Below are 15,729 nucleotides of genomic sequence, written 5' to 3' on the forward strand. Positions count from 1 at the left end.
GGGGGGGGGGGGAAGTCTGTGAGGGGGTTAGGGGAGGTACAAAAACCTTCAAATCTTAGATATGCTGCTATGATAAACAGCACAAGAACAAAGCTGAGGAAAAGTCTGAGAGGATTTGAGTCTTCGTATCTCACACACACACCACCCCCCCTTTATTAATGTGTAAATATACACCCCTGTTTTAATGTCTAGGGCTCTTTGTTTCCTTAACCCAGCTGTAGACTTTGCATAGTTGATTCTCTGGTTTTACAGATGCTCAGCTGATGTCAGTTGTGTGGGAAGTATGAAGCACTCCATTAATAAAATTCAGGCTGTTTCACAGAGGGCTGTGCTTAGTGGCTCGTTCTTGGCATCTCTGAAATTTTGTTGCTGATTATTTGGATGTTTGCTTGTGGTCACTCCAAAACATCTGAAGTATCTGCTCTTGTCATGCAGACATTCCTGACTAATTAAGTTTAGGACAGGTGGCAGACTCCTCCTGGGCATTTAAATCTGCGTGTAAACCTAATCTAATAACTTGATGAGAAAATGAAAATCTATCTTTCCTGGTGTGTTATCACCACGCACAAGCCACAGAGGTATTTGTGAAATCCTCTCTCTACTCTTTGTCCTGGCAGGTGACAAGTAAATGAGTTGCTTTAAGGAAATGAGGGACTTGGAAAACGCTCTATGTCCCAAGCAGCAGTCATGCTCTGTAATAGCTACTTCTGTCATACAGCACTGCTGGTTTAAGATTAACACTTTATGGATGTGGGGTATATTTATATGAGTGTACTCTTGAGCTTCCATTTTACACCTTGCAGAGAGTGTCAGTACAGCCTTATACATGCAAGTTTTTGGTCTTTGAGATCTCTTGACAACTGAGAAAAATTTTGAAGACCTCCAATTTCGGAGGGTCTGTGATGTCACTGTTTGGACTCAAATATGATGACTTTAGTTGCAACTAATTACTCAAAACTTAGTTATTCAAACCAAATATTTTGTGAATAAGCTATTCTTCCCCTGAATTACTTTTTTTTAACACAAACACATGTTGTAAGAAAAAAAAAAGTTGGTAAGAACAGTTGCACAATTTACACAGCGATGGGAGGATCCAGGGACTTCATCATATTTAACCGTATTGAAGAGAATTGCAGTAATGCTATAGAAATGGTCAATTCTTATCTCAAATTGTGTATTCATTTTTTGTAGATTTTAACCAATTGGTGACAGGAGGTTGAGTTGTGAAAAAGGTGTTAGATAAATACTGGGCAATACTGCATTTCAATGCTATTAACTTTTGTTCATAAATAATTCAACCTATGACTTTAAATAAATGATCAGAGGAAAAGAAAATGACGTGATTAAATCCAAGTCCTTGAAAACATTTTACCAGTCAAGATTGCTGTGACTGCTTTGGGACTTGTGATAATTCCTCTGTTGAGAAGAGCCAGTTCTTAGAGTTGTGGGGATTTTGTTTTGTTTTTTGTCAATTCTCAGTGTATCATTAGAAATATGAGCTAGACTCTACAGATCATAGTTAAGAGAGGACTGATGATGTGTTATTTTTTATTTTGTCTTGATTTTCTTAGTGACATGGCATATATCAGCTTGAGTAGCCTGTGATTTTCATAGGTTTTTGGTGTGGTTTTTTTTTTATTTGTTTGTTTGGGTTTTTGTTAATGGAAAGTAGAAGGATGTTTGAATTGAAACTTTTGTTGCCAACTTAACTGATTGAGCATGACTGATGACATTAGAATCTTGATGAGACTTTTGGAATACTATTTGCCCTGAGGTAGACTCCTCTATTGTGGGTGGGGCAATGGAGAAGACGCCGAATGAGGAAGAAAACCCAAAACGAAACACAACCCCAACCAAATAAATCAGATTTTAAAACCAGTTCTTGCTTATAATGGAAGTATGCAATTGATTCCAGCATTGGTTACCTGTATTACGCAGCTTTTCCTCTGGAAATACTTAATCTAAGTTTTAAATAAGAGTTGGTGCTTGAGTGTTATTACCAGTTTAGGCAGATTTTAGAGGTGAATTCCAGATTAGATCTGTTTTTGAAAGGTGGCTGTGCCCTGCTTGAGATTACGAAATGCTTGTTCCCCATCTCCACCCCTTTTCTCTCTGTTACCATGGTCTACCATAATAAAGAAGAGAGGAAGTGGAGGTGTTGCATAACTTCAAGTAAATAGATTTTTGGTGCAGATACTGAAGGCAGCGTTAACTTCACCAGTGCTGTCACTACCAGAATCCTGCTAATGCTAAAGGCAGTTGAGTAATTAATGGCCTTGTGTGCTGAACTGAGACTGCTGCGAAACCTCTGGAGGGAATTGTTGTGTCTATTGTGTTGGTTAACTTTCCCAGAAAATATAGTCTGTTGCTGGTAGCTTGTTGGGGTGATGAGGGAGGATTTTGTAAGGTGTGATGAAATATTCCCTGGCATCTTTTTCCTGACCACTGGACAGAGCATCTGCAGCAACAGAGCCCAGTTGAAATGGAGCTGTTAATAAAAACGAGATGAGTTTTACTTGAGGAGGCAAGTGTGGTAAGATAAGAAAATAGAAAGCTGCACTTTAAACTTTCAGTGTGTTTTTAAGATATTTTTGTTGTAAAATCATATAAAAAATTTGGACCTGGTTTTGATACTAGCACCTTACCTGGTTTTGATACTAGCACCTTACCTAGTGCAACAGTGGTAAATGATCTAGAATAGATGAGAATTATTTGTAGGTTTTTTTTGTGTAATCTGTTCTTCTGAAGCCATTTATAAAACCTTGTTAAAAGTTCCAAAAACCTTTTTTTTCCCTTCTTTGGATCTTTATTTCTGCAACCTCAACCATAGGTGGCACTGACTATTAGTCAGATAATTAGAAGGTTGGGGATGCCTCCTCTCCTCCCAGACTTAGATGTTTGAGCCACTGGCAACTGCTTGATCCATTTTCTCTCACTCAGGCAAAGAGAACAGTGTGGCAGGTATCTGTGAGTTCTACAAATGAGTAGGTATAGGAGCCAAGATACTGACTGACCTTGGTCAATTTGGAAACTTCCAGCTTTTGAAGCTGGAATTTGAGTTTGTACAAACTCATTGGGAAAAATGCTAGTATTGATTACTGAGGGGGAGCACACTCGTTTGTGCAGGCTTAGTTCTAGTTATTCAGGAGACTTGCAGAGGAGGCTCAGTAAGGCTTAGAGTAATTCAGCATTCCAGAGGCTGGGCACCACTGAGCAGTTAAGCACATGCAAAAAAATCTGTCTGTCTGGATTCACTTGCTGCTGCAGCATCAGTTCCTGGCACAGGCTGCTGCAGTTCTGCCTCTTCACTGGTGGAACCAGGGATGAATGCACACCCTGTGTTCTGGTCCATCTGAGCTGTGGGTGTATTGCAGCTGAATTAGACTGGTAAAAGCCAGGTTGTAACAGCTTTCTAAAGTAAGGAAGTAAAAATGGACCTCTTTGGGCAGGAAGTGCTTAGATATGTGTACAGACATACTTGGCTATGAGAGACCCTTGCTTCAGGATAGAAAGGACTTGATTGTACTTGGTTAGGAAAGAGACTGAAAGTGGTCAGTGGATCAGAAGAGCTGCTGTGCAGTAGTTTTTGCAGCTCCGGTCCATGTAATAGTTCTTGCCCAGTTTGTTAGGACTGCTTCCTCGTGTTAGATCCCTGAGAAATAGGGGAAGTTGGTGGAATTATATTTTTCATCATAATGCCATCATTCATGTTTGCTTCGGTACTGACGTGGTGTTTTGTTGGAGAGAACGTTGTTTCAGCACATATACTGGGACACCCATACTACAGTATTTGGCTGACATACATCTCCACCTGAGAGTGATGGGAATGCCAGCAATTTGTCTTATTTTGGAAGAGAAAGGCATTCACTGTAGTGTGCAATTCCTACTCCTTTAGTAGTAAGCACTGTTGTTTCCTCAAGTTTATGGTACCCAACTGTTGTTTGGTTTCACCAGTTGAGGAAAAACCCCCAAAAACCAAAACACCCATAAACTGTGGAGAGAGTATCTTGTAATTCATCCAAAATCCATAAAATGTTTCTTTATTTGTTGTGGATATGGAGTTAATGTGCTACTGTGCAAGCTGCTTAATCTTCTCCTATTCTCGCTGTTCCTCTTGCGTAGAGAAGCAATATTCCAAAGCACTGCTGTGATATGTTCATGGATGTTCCCAAAATGTTCTGGTTTGTTCCAAGATGGAATCTCTCTTTTCTTGCAATTTTGACAGTTCCCAATAGCCTCCAACATGGTTTAGACCCACACGGTGCATGTAATGAGAGGTCCTGGTGAACAACGGAGGAGTGAAATTACTATGATCAGTCTGTAAATAGCAGCAGCCATCTAACATCAGATATTTAGATGTCAGATTGAAACAGGTCTTTGGTAGCTGAAATGCCTCTTAGTTTGCTTGCTAGTTTGCTTGTGAGTGGGGTTTTTTAATGACCTCAGTTTATGTATAAGCAATATGTAATGTAATTCTGTCGTTCACACAAATCCAAAATAGTTTGGGATTTTAATTCCAGATTCATGTAGTGAATGGATAGGTCTGTGGAATTCCTTTCTGTACTTAGGATGTTGCTTATACTCTGCAGCTTGGTGGTGGAGTACATTAAGATTATTTTTTTATTGGTATTGTTATTAAGTTTTTAAATTGTGGTTGTATATTTCATCAAAAAAGCCCCTGATGCTTGGTCAACTTCAAACATTTTCTTCTTCTCAGCTTTTCTACCTGTGACTGTCATTTTACCAGAGAAAATAATTTCATGGAAGGGTAGTTCAGATGCATGTTTTTGTAATTTGCAAGTGTGGACACTTGCACATAGTTACAGCTGACTGAGTACAGTCTGCGGTGGAAGGAGTATCTTACCAACAGTTTCCCACTCCTACAAAAATTCCTTCTGTTCTCCAAGATTTATGAGGTTGTGATGTCAAAGGTTTTTGTAGCATTCAGCTAGTCATGATGGAGTGCAAGCCAGTTTGAAATTAAAACTGGCTGGATGAACTTTACTATGCAAAAATTAGGCTCATAATCAAGTTTGCCAATTATACAAAAAGAAATGTTAAACAAGGGAGCTTTTAGGACCTGAAGTGGCAAAGATTGTGCATACAAATCCCTATCAAGTAATCTGGATTTTCTGGAAAGACTTCATAAATACTGTTATCTGTCTTTTGGTTATTATTTGTGAGGAACATGGATCATGCTTGCTCTTGAAAAATATACACTTGCTTCAAGTAAAGTAACTGAAATGAAATACAAGAATTCGTGGGAAACACAAGAAAGATGTTTTCAGATATATTAGTAAAAAGGAGCTGCTTGTTATTCCATGCTCTTGAATCATTCATGTCTTACTGAGCAGCTGGCAAAAATAAGTTGCATTCAGTGCATGCTTTATCTCTTACGTGTGGAAGTGAATTGCAAGAATGGTTTAAAGTCTGTTAATCTTTCTTTTAGAATCTTACCCCCCATCCTCCATATAAGTGGAGCTTTTTGGTCTTGAGTGGTGATGGATACGCAGTAATTTACTGGTTTTTCTCCTTTTTTCCCTCCCACCTGTTTTTCAGCAACAGGTTAGAGTCAAGATGTTTTAGAGCCTCCAGTCCTTCCTCTTGTTCCTTTGGTCAAAATCACTGTAAAAATAGTGTAAACCCCTGAAAATTTTGGACTTTCCATTCATATGCATTGTGACAAAGTTTACTGCAGTTCAGTGGAAATGCTTCCTGTAACGTGACAGAGAAATACAGCTGGTGTCGTAGGCTACCAAGAATTTCATCTCTGGCTTTATATTTTAGTGAGGCAAATTGATTGTAATGTTTTACAGTGTGCAGTATCCTACCTTAATATGTTTCTGCTTGTCATTTTTTATAGTTTAGGACTCCGTGCTGGTCAGGCAGGTTGAACAGCCTCACAATCTTTCCTGCCATTGATCCTTTCTTCCTCTTTGTACCTACTTTTCCCCTACATCTTTCCTTTCTGTTTCATTATCTCTGCATCTCATCTCAGTTTGTAAGCACTTTGGGGTCGTAGTCTGAATTTACAGGAATGTAAAACGTTTTACATTAGTAATTATGCCAAATGTCAAGCCCAGACAGACTTGCTCTCATAAACCTGGCAGCATATAAAGAAGGCAAGTGGATTTTGCATCCTGGTAGGTTATTCTTGGTCAGTCAAACTGTTCACCTTCCAAAGTGCTATGAGCAAGCTCTGGTGTATGTGATTTACTAGAGAGATACTGAGGTGACTTTGGAAGCAAGGGTTACATTTTATTTGCAGTAAAACAGAATTCAGACGTAGACCCAGTAAATCAAACCACTCTGGTTTGAGGTGGAGAAATTATGTTTAAAAAAAAATGGAAACTTGCAGTATTAAGTCTGCTGTTTGGGCTGGGGAGTGTATTTGATGAAGGCAGCTGGGACACAGAAAACTTCCTTGGTTTCATTGGAGGAGGTCTGGGTTTATGCTTAGGTGCTCCCCCAGCCTTCACCTTGCTCCTCAAAAGTTTCCTCATCCATGCCATTGTTTGTTGTCATGATTAAAAGTAAGTAAGTAGTTTTGGTCTCTCTGAAAAGAAGTATCTCCTTTCTTTCCTAGGAGCAGTATTTTTTCACTCTCTTCTCTTTCTTGCCTCTGTGCCCTCTGAAGTGAGAGCAGATTGCATCAGGGTAGGGATATTGTCATTGTACCCGCTGGAGAAGTGAAAGAGCTTTCACTAGACTTTTTAAAAGTAGCAGCTCAAGAGAAGGGGAGCCCTTTGATGCTATATTTTAGCCTTTCTACATTATATTTTAGGCTTTTGTACCCTTTTCTTCCTATCATTAGTCTTTGTGTTCTGTTGATCTTTTAGGGTATATCATTCTTTACTTCCCTTCCAATCATACGTAGTAAAAGAAAGGTATTGGGTGAAAACTGTTATTACAGCAGCACATATTGTTGTACTGCAAAACCAATAAATGCATTTTTTTCTTCTGTAAGAGGAAGAGAAAACACTTATTTTGGAGGCCAGTGTTGCTCTAGGGCTTCATTTAATTGCTGTCCAGCTGAACTTGTCAGCATCTCACAGGTGCAGATGTATTTATTTTAAACTTCATATAGGCTATGATGAGGAAAAGGGAACAAACAAGTCTGTGAGGAAGGGCAAGCAACATTTATCATTTGTGTTTTGGCTTGTGGTCTTGCAGGGGGTTATTTTGGTGGATTTGGATTAATTTTTGCTCTGGTAATTTACTGCTGGAGGAGAGGAAGAAAGAGCCTCCAGAGTGTAGATGATCTTTGCCTGGGGAGCAGTGCAGAAGTGTAATGGAATTTCCTGTGTGAGAGGTGCCTGAGTATTACAGTACAAAAGAGTGTTTGTAGAAACAAAAGGGTAAGGAAAAGGGACACAATAAGTGGTTAGGTTATGTGGATAGAAATGAAAGTTATGAATGTTTGTAGAATTCAGATGAGAAATTCTAAACTTAATCTAGAGCAAGAGGAAAACAATTGAAAAGTTAAAATAGAGGGTTATATGAGCAGGGTGTCTTCAGGGGAAAGATTACAATAACAGCTGTGTTTTGTGTGGTGTGGAATGGTCTTTGGATGTCATTAATGCTACACAAGTGTGGATTGTGGAAGTGGGGAGCTGAGGGAAGATTGAATGAGGGTAATGATGAGAGCAGGAGACAATGAGTAAGATTCTAGAGAAGCAGAATGCAGTACCATGGGTGTGTTGTGTGTTCCTGGTTTCATTTTGGTTGTTTGTTTGGGCCTTTTTTTTTGTCATGGTGGGTAAATGGATAGTGGGAATAAATGGATAGTGTTAGAATAAAGATAATCTCCTGACGACAGCTTTTTTTTACAAAGTGGGTAGTATTAACCAGACAAAGAGAGCTGTCCCCTCTCTCCTGGCAGGTTACCTTTACCAGCTTGCTCAGCTCAGCTTCATTTGTCAAGTTCTGATACTCTCACAAATCAACCACAAGAATAACCAGCTTTTGGGGAAAACTTTATATTAATCTGTTTATATCCTGTTAAGAAGTAAGACAGGCTCCCTTTTGTGAGCTGATACTGAATTAACAAAATTACTTTCCTGTTACTGTAGAAATAGAATTATTTTTCACCGTAAGTTTCTACATCCTGATTATAATGTATTTATTTTTGGCAGGGAGGAGTGAAAACCAGAGTCACAAAGATCCTGCATTGACATTTGAAAGGTATGAGTTTCTTCCCTGAACTTGAAAAGTTTATTAACCTGTATTTTTTCTCACCCTAGACATGGAGTGTTAACTATATGTCATTCACACTCACTTTGGTCTTTATCCCTCTCAGGAATTCCCAGTCAGAAGATGGCTCATTTCACATCCCTGTATAGTCCTGATCTCATTCTCCTGACATTGCTAACTAGGGTGCTGAGGTAACAATCTGCTAAGTTTCCTGAGAGGCTGAAGACATGCTCACCTGCCCACCAGAACTTCTGGCTTTTTCTCAACAAATGGATTTTTAATTGTATGCTTTTAAGAGCATTAAGTCCCTTTGAGAAAATGTTTCGGGTTGTGGGTTTTTTATGGGTTTTTTCACTCTGGTATTCCTTTGTTGCCCTCTTTGGCTTTTATCTCCCTTTCCAATATGATTTGCTTCAGCATTTATTTGGTATTTGGGAGTTGTTTGTGGTTCTGTAAGATTCTGCAGGTACTCACAAGTCTTAACTGCTCCTGAATGAAATCACATTAATGTGTTCATTTGAGTTCTTTTGGTCTCACTCACTGATGAAATTGAGCAAAAGAATTTGAACAAAGCTATCCTTCTTTAGCAAGATTATGTATAGACTGAAAAAGAAAAGAAACAAAAAAAAATGTGCTTTAGTAATAATGCAGGCAGTCAGTTAAAATTACCTTCAGGTTATTGACAGGCCTTCCTATATATTGATTTAGAAAACACTGGAGTTATTGATGTTACATTGAGCAGGGAAATGACTCTTCCAGTTACATCAAGGAAAGATGGCTTTATATAACACAGAGAGCATGGGTTGTGACCTGTCAGCCATGTCCAAGTCTCTGTTATGGCAAGGTAAACTGGAAATAATACATAGCTGATCAGCTGAATCCATAGAGTTGGGTTATAGATAATAACTCTCAGATAATGACTTTATACTACATCATACATGGCTTCAGCTACTTTGGTGCAGTTTCACCTGTTTTTTGCTAGATTCTTGACTTTTAGAGCTTTTGTTATGACAACTTCCCCCACTCTCACCGCATTCCTTCAGTACTCATCAAGTGAATAAATTAAAACTGTAATTTTGAGCTATTTCCCCCAAGGCTGAGACAAGATTTGCAGAGAGAAATTCACCACCTACCTCCCACTGCCTTTCATTGCTACAAATTTTATTTGATGATAAATCGATACCAGACTTCCAGCATGTGGGAAACCAAATCACCTGCAATGGTTGCTGTGTGTTGAACAGCTTGAGGAATGGGAACTCTGGGATAACTGATGTTGCACATCTTGGAAATCCTGTGCTGTGTCCTGAACGATAAAAGAACACCGAAATGTGTTTAAATGTTAACTAATTTGCTTTTAGTAGTCACAATGCTTAAACTGGTGATGTGTTACTGGGTTTTAGCATGGTAGATACCCCTCAGTCCTGTGCATATGTCTGTAACTTTAATATTTCTTGAATCATTTAGAGGCCTCTCTCATGCACAGATCTGCATGTGTGCATAACTTTGCCATTATTTTATTGTCCAATTAAAATTCATAGGTGTACTTACGTCAGGGAAAATAAGTAAGTAAAGAGGAAGTACGAAGTTCAACAATTTATTACTACACTGTTCATCAATAGGGTGTTTTAAGATTTTTAGAAATTTATTTGACGTTTCACACATGTAAATGTAACTGTGGACAATAATTTTTCTAAAAAATAAGTAAAAAATTGTACCTTTACAGAATTGGGGCTTGATAGCCATCCAGTCTTTCAACAGAATCCATTGTTGTGGACTCTTGTTGACTACTAAATTGACCAGAAATACTTTTTGCCAGCTGTGATATTTATTGTTGTTGCTGTATTGGCTGGTTGTTTGCTCCTGTTTGTCATTACCCCTTTTAAAAGACAGCACCCTTGAAGTGCTTTCCATTTGGATCACTGTGTGGAAAGATGCCTGTTCCAGCTCTCCAAAGAGGATGGATAAGAACTGGCTTGCAGATATTTTCTACATGGTGTCACAGCCAAAAGTGCCACTGGCTACTGACAGCAGCCTGCACATCCCTGCTGCTCGATAAATGGGGGATTTGATCCAAAGTTCAGAACAAGCAGAAACCTCTTCCTTCTGCAGGTTTTGTGTGTAAAGAGTGTGAGCTTGTGTTTAAAAGGAAAAAACCCCAAACCCACAATGGCTGCTGACTTGTTTTATCAAAGGTTTGGTTGTGAAGATTAAAGAGGGTTTTTATAGTGTAAGCTTGAGAGAAGACTTGCCATAACACTGAATGAACAGGTACTCACTGTAATGCAGCTCAGTTAAAGCAAAGGCTTTTTCATGTGTTTGTAAACTTTAAAAGGCTATGTGACTCCAAATAAACTTGCTGTAGGGTTTCACATTTTGGGCAGCTGTACTGCTAATAATGATGTGTTTCCTAAAATGTTTTTAGTTGTGAAATGTCCTATATACACATTTTCATGTGCTTGGTTCTCAGAGTAAGCTGCTGATTTGTGGATGTGGAAGGATCTTTTGCTGGTTTGTTGTAATCATTGTCTGATTTACTTTCATTTATTTTTCCCTTTCTAACTCTTCAATGCAGTGAGAAGCTTTATCAGCTTTTCACAAAGTAGGCAGGATAAAAATTCTGCTTGGAAAAAAAAATAACTAACCTCCCCTTTTCTCCCATTTTGCTGAAAGCGCTTACAAAAGGGGGACTAAGGAAGACCAGAATTGTACTGCCCTGAGGTCTGCAACTTAAATCAATTTGATCTTAAACCAGTGACTGTTTTAAGGTCTGATGAATCACTGTGAGAGTTAAAAGCACCTATACCACAGTGCTGAGAAGCTGGCATCCCAGGCTCCAGGAGTGATTTGTATCTGGCCCTAGTAGCTCAGGCAGTGCTATACCTTAAAAGGGTGACAACCTAATTCTTGTGAAGGATATTTTCAAAAAGGAGACAAGTTTTTAAACCTTTTTTTTCCACCTTTTTTTTTCATTCGAGGCCTTTTCATTAGTAGCTGAGACAACCCAGTCATAGAGGTAGAGAGCTGCAAATGTACTACCTCTGCAAAAATGGAAGAAAATGAGTAAACAAAAGTTAAATAGCTGAAACAAGGTGCAGGAGGGTATGTGATGGCATGAAGGTTTTACTGGCAATGTGCAAGATGCCCACATACTAGTGAGCTATGCAGGTCACCCCAAATGGATTCCAGTAAAACCTTTAATATTAACACAGGCAGTCCTAGTTATAGACATATCTCTCTGTCTAAATATAAATTGCTCCCACTTGTGTCTAGACTAACATCAGAGCAGTGCTGGTGTTGAAAGTGGTGGTACAAGCCACACTGTTCTTTAAATTACTGCCTATTGCAATGAGCATCTAAACTTTGTGGCAGCAATGCAGCTTTGAATGCCATGGTGTCACCCAAGACACCTCTTCCTCGGGTTCAGGCGTCAGGAGGGTGCGTGTGGTAGACGTGACCTGTAAGCTGAATACTCTCCTGCATGTGTTTAAAGCTTGGAGAATGTATCAGTGCGTGGATGGATGGATGGATGGATAGATCAGTAAATGACTTTCATTGCTGACTATTTTCAGCAGTGAGTTTTAATGAGTCTTTCAACTGTTGCTACTGTGTTTAATCTGCTCACTTACTCAGCCTTCAGCATTAGAGAGGCTTTCTAGGAGGTAAATGTTGTCCTGATTACAGAAGAGGTTAGTTTGATTGTGTTCTGCACAGACCTTGAGGGTTGGTTTTTTTTGTTAATTGAGAAATATATGCTGTGCACACAGATAATTAGGATAAATAATCAAGTGTTGTGCTTGGAAGTGCACATCCAAATATACAATTGTTATATATGATAAGTGTCTTGAATTGCTTCAAGTTAAAACCTGAGGTCCTGATTCTTTAGCACTGGTCTTGCTACATGTTTGAGTGGGTTTTCCTTTTAGATTTGTAATTTTATGTGTATTAGCAATGGCTGAATAGAGTGAAAAGGATGGCAAAAAGTGTCTTTCACTTCCTTTTCATTTAACATAAGAGCTTTTCCTTAGTTTATTTGCTGTGCTGCCTAATAGCTCTTATCAAAATAAATAAGGACAAAGCAGCTGCTCTTAAATGCAGGGAATGCTTAAAGCATGCAATGTACCAATGTGAAGAAAACGAAGTGTAGTGGTATTTCTGGTAAGTCTGCTAAAAAAAAAAGATACATCCAGGAGCTTTGATCAAATGCCAGCTCTTACATCAGTCCTCTTTGTAATCTTTCGTGCTGATCTATGACCTTGACCTTGTGTTTGTGTTTGTATGTCAAATCTATTTTAGGGATGGACAAACTAAGTTCAGTTTAATAGGATTTATACTCCAGCTTCACAGGATACCTTAGTAAAATACAAAAATTAAAATATTTGGGTCAGTTAAATTTTCAGTCATCTTTTAAAATTTCAGTGGGTTTGAAGACATTGACTTTGTTGTTCTTGGGAGATGGTTTTTACAAAGACATCTTTAGCTCACCAATAAACTCTTCTAAATTCAGCACGGGCCTTCTGCCTGGAGGTGGGGTTTTCTCTCCAACCATCTCACCAGTGGCTGTGCTTAGGTTTGGCATTGAGTGAGGTTCAGCACTGAAAGTAGTCCCTGCTCTTTGTCCTGCCTCATGCCACTTGTAATCCTGTGTTCCCACAGGGAGAACTGCAAAAACAGACCCTTGGCAGGAGCTTTGGGGGTTCTTTGGACTGTGACAATGTCCTCAGTCTGGCATGCCTTGCAGGAGCTTTGTGCCACGTGCACTCTGCAGAGTCTTGAGCACAGCCCTTATTTTGAACACGAGCAAACAGGGCAGCGGAGTTGGTTGGTGTAACGCTGGCACTTTGGGCACATGGGTTCATAGAGCCTTAGTGAGGTTGTTGGTTTCAGGGGCATTGTGAAATAGGGTCCCAAATTAGCTAATACTCGTGTGCAAGTATGGAGTAATAGATTTATTTTTAACAAGTCTTTTATTTCTGGGGTAATGTTATTTTATGTAGAAAATCACATGCTTTCTTCTAAAATCAGTCACACATCTATGTTACTTTGTTTTATACTTTTTTATTTGACATAAGCATCTGCTTTAATTCTCCTGACAGTAATGGAACAAGCAATAATAATAAGTAACTATTTTTTTTGCTATTGCAATTGTTTTCTCCATGAAGAACTCATTAAAAACAGACATAAAATGTTTCCTTTCCACAGATTTGTGATGGCATATTATCTTCTTGAAATGCATGGCACCATTATTAGCATAAACTTTGGGAAATTATTTCAAAGTGTATGTCCTTACAGTGAGGGATAGTTAAACACTTCCCCTTACCAGCTATCCATTGTTTTTGCTGTGCCTTTGTGGCAGTAAATGTTATTTTCACTGGTTTTGAGTTAAGTTGGTATTTTAATTGTTCTCATTTGACTCATGGCTAGAGGTGAGGTCCTGTTCTTTATGTGTGAGGGTCAGATGATCGTCTGTATACATCTATGTGACCAAGTCCTTTTAACATTTTATTTAGGGATTTATGCTGTGAATGTTTTTAGATTAACTCTGGCATCGTGATAAGGACTCTGTCCTTTTGTCTTTACAGGATGTTGTAAGCCTCTTCTCCCAAGGTTTCACTAAAGCTGGTTCTTAATTTTATTTTGAATTTTGCTTGGCTTTATTGCTGTTTTGGAGAGGAAAAAATTATTTGAACTGAGCTAGTAGACACCATCTTGCTAATGCAGATTTTTCCTTTCACACTTAAATGTAGGTATATGAACCTTTTCTATGCCCACAACAACCTTTGTAAACATCATCCACAATTAGCTGAAATCTCCTATTACAACAGAAGCTGTAGTGTCCCCTACACTCAGTTAAAAAAAAAAACAAATCCAAACCACAAATCATCTGGGTCTCTAACATGGATTTGTGGGGGTTTTACATATAGTTGAATGCCATGTGACTGTGATCCTGTATTTCACCTTGCCTGGAATTCCTGTGTATTTGTGTTCAGTTAGCTGAAACCAATTCTGTTGAGAAGTCTACGAAGTGGCTTTCATTCATAACCATGAAATGGTTGGTCCCAAGTGAAACACAGCTATTACTGTCAATAAAATACTGTGCATTACTTTTTAGTCCTTTGTTGCACTCTGACATCTGAAACCCATTCTTGGTTAAAATAACATAAAGTGACTTAACATATGCCAAACCACCTAACATAGTTATTCCAAGAAATACACCGTTTCAGTGCACTGCTGTCAGTAAATGCCTGTATCTTTAGATCCCTCCAACAAACAGGAGGTCAGAGTTGTGTGGAAATGCATTATCTGCATGCATTGATCATAACTCAAAAGCATTACCCAGGAGAGGACATTGATTTCTTCAGTGTATATTAATCACACTTCATTCCTGGGGAGTTGATGTAGAGTTAAATGCATAATCAGTGATTTGGTTTTGTAGGTGTCAGAGGGAATGGCAATGTGTTTGAGTTTCCTTTTAATTGCTTATTTATAGGCAAGTGGTTTACCAAACACTGGAAAGGTGCATCCTCTGTCCATTCTGTTGTATATTGTCCTCCTCTGTTCTGAAAACAAGTCTTTGTATAGATTTTTGTGTGTTTTTTGCTCTTGGCCTCTTGAACAAGAAGACTCAATTAACCAAAAGCCTTTCTGCTCACTATTTCTGAGCTTGGAACAACACCCTTTCCCACGTTAGTTGAGATTCAGTGATACATGCTATTTCTGGATCCCTGTCCTTAATGGATGTGTGATGGGGGTGTAACTTCTCTGCATTACCTTTTAGTTTCTGCCCTTCTGGTTTTCAGCAGCAGAAGACCATTGAGCAGTGAATAATGGGACAGGTTTAGGTGTCAAATACTTGCTTCCTTCACAGGTGGTGTCCCTAGGTTGAATGTCTGATCTTCCTCATTCCTTACGATTAGCAAAGACTTGGCAGAGAGTGTGTTTCTAAGTTCATGCCTAGAGTGTTAGCAGGCCATAATCAACAAGTGAGCTCCAAGATGTCCTTTACACTGCCATGAGAGAACAAAATATAAATATTCCTCCAGTAGTATTTGTAAGAACAAATATATGTATGTTAGTCTGGGTAAGGAATTGACTGAAATGTCTGTGAAACACCTGGTGAATAATAAGTTATATGAACAGTTTGGAGTGTTCTGTATCTAACAATGATTATTTCTGTGGTGCTCTGTTCTTGTACTTGTTAGAATAAGAAATACGCAAGGTAGGCTGAGCTATTGTTTGAAGAGTGTCACAGCATGAAAAATGGCCACACGTGTTTCATCTCTGAACTTTGCAGCAGGAGGTTTTGACAAGCAGGCCACATTTGGATTAAGCTGTATGTGGTGCTTAAGTGTACTTGTAAACCTTGGAGAGCTGCTACTAAAGCTTTCACAAACTCAGCTTTCATGGCAATTGTCTGCTCCCCATTTCCTTCTTCACGTGTACTTCATCTCTTTTGGGAGTTTCATTGGGTTTGGGATTATGTTGGATGAGAGTTGTTTTTTTTTATTTCTATGATAGAGTTTTGCTTGGTTGGTTTGG

The 15,729-nt window shown here is 38.8% G+C and overlaps 1 protein-coding gene across 3 annotated transcripts in view; it reads left to right on the plus strand.

Moving 5' to 3' along the window:
- The window catches only part of NRIP1 (nuclear receptor interacting protein 1), a 66,517-nt gene that overhangs the window by 35,300 nt on the left and 15,488 nt on the right, over window positions 1-15,729 (plus strand). Inside the window, exon 2 of one of the 3 annotated variants that reach the window (XM_031061926.1) lies at window positions 8,136-8,184. The exons of 1 other annotated variant lie outside the window; for it this stretch is intronic. The gene's annotated coding sequence lies outside the window, so the exon portion shown is untranslated. Of the gene's footprint in view, window positions 1-8,135; window positions 8,185-8,354; window positions 8,385-15,729 lie in introns of those variants that run through there. One more of the 3 variants, XM_005427003.2, reaches the window with a different exon arrangement.

Source organism: Geospiza fortis, unplaced genomic scaffold (genome assembly GCF_000277835.1).
Source record: "Geospiza fortis unplaced genomic scaffold, GeoFor_1.0 scaffold24, whole genome shotgun sequence".
Lineage (NCBI taxonomy): Eukaryota > Metazoa > Chordata > Aves > Passeriformes > Thraupidae > Geospiza > Geospiza fortis.